At 55.2% G+C, this 1,437-nt stretch overlaps 1 non-coding gene across 1 annotated transcript; it reads left to right on the top strand.

Annotated features, from left to right (window-relative positions):
* The first annotated feature begins 1,038 nt into the window (after positions 1-1,038).
* Positions 1,039-1,145, top strand: LOC147662938 (U6 spliceosomal RNA). Its single transcript, XR_015305462.1, has one exon. It is a non-coding gene; the product is annotated as a U6 spliceosomal RNA (small nuclear RNA).
* The last annotated feature ends 292 nt before the right edge of the window (positions 1,146-1,437 follow it).

Consider the following 1,437-nt stretch of genomic DNA (forward strand, 5'->3'; position numbering starts at 1 on the left):
CACGCTAAAAGCACCAGTAACGGTCTTACTGTAAACAGCAGGAGTCAATGGTGCTTCGGCACTGCACACCACGCACTACCCCCCACCACGCCACCAGTGCCGGAGGCTGGAAGGTTGCAAGAGGTCCTTGTATCATAATAAAAGCGTGGTCAGCGTGGATTTCTTCGCGCTCGATGGGCGGCGCAGATGGAGGGACGTGCGGCGCAGGAATAGTCCGAGAGGGAGCCCAGGAGAGGTCGAGAGTCTTCCAAGAGCCCCGGGTGTGGGCATGACGCGAGCTGGGGCTTAAAAGGTGAGCCAAGGTCCGTTGTGCCGCGGGTGAACTCCCCCGCTGCTGAGTGTGGCTAGAAAGGGCCATTCTTACAGTCTCACAGACTTGTAGGCAGAGGCGGTTGCCGTGCGGTTTCAGCGCCGGCCGTGGCTCCGATATAAAGACTACTTGTCCTCACAGTGTCATTACCCCCTCATGGGTCCTCCCCGTCCCAGTCCTTACCATGTGAGGCAGTCCTGCCTCCACCCAGCCAATCAAAACGCCAGAAATCCAAAGGTCGAAGGTGACATAAGCCCCTCCCACCCACCGCCATGCCTGTTTTTTTTTCTGCTCCGACGGCTGTCGGAACGCTGGTGCTCCCGGTTCCTGCCTCTGTTCCTGTTTGCTTGATTTGGCGGTGCCGTGAGTCTTTCTTTTGCATTTTTAAATGCTTCTGTTTATGGTCTTTTCATGTTTTTACCAGCGCGGCCGCTCCGGTCCTCCGGCCGGCCACGCTCCTGTTCTGGGGTCAGGATGCTCCCCGTTCATGTGCTGGGCTGGGGCGGGGAGCCCTCCTGGTGTTCTGGCCCCAGGTCGTTCCGGCGCTGGTGCTTTAGTGCAGTGGCCGGCCCCTGCGGCCATGTTCTTCATATGTGGCTGTGGGTGGAGACTGCAGGGCTGCCCTTTTTTGTTTATTTTCTGTTCTCACATATGAGATTACTGTTTGGGGCAGTGTTTCCTGGAGGTTGCTGGGCACTTCCTTTATTGGTGTGTTGGGTGTTTTCCTGGTGCTCGCTTCGGCAGCACATATACTAAGCCTGGAACGATACAGAGTAGATTAGCATGGCCCCTGCACAAGGATGACATGCAGATTCGTGAAGCGTTCCATATATGGGGTTTACTCCTTTGCTCGCCATGTTTGAAGGGGCTTCCTCTCCGGTGCATCCACGGAGCTGTTGCTCATTGGTATGTCATATGCCTCTGGTGTCACTGGCTGTCATGTGCTGAGGGTTCAAGTCCTGCCTATGCTGTCAATGTGACTTGGGATGTTCATTTTCATGCTGTGCTTTGGAAATTTGCATTCTCTTTGTCCAGGTAGCATCTTTTGCAGTTTTTCTTGGACTGTTTTGCGCTGTCTGCGCTGCTGGTGCATGCGGCTATGCCATCATCTCTTGTTGGTGGGATCG

This window comes from Lissotriton vulgaris, unplaced genomic scaffold, assembly GCF_964263255.1.
Source record: "Lissotriton vulgaris unplaced genomic scaffold, aLisVul1.2 SCAFFOLD_3031, whole genome shotgun sequence".
Lineage (NCBI taxonomy): Eukaryota > Metazoa > Chordata > Amphibia > Caudata > Salamandridae > Lissotriton > Lissotriton vulgaris.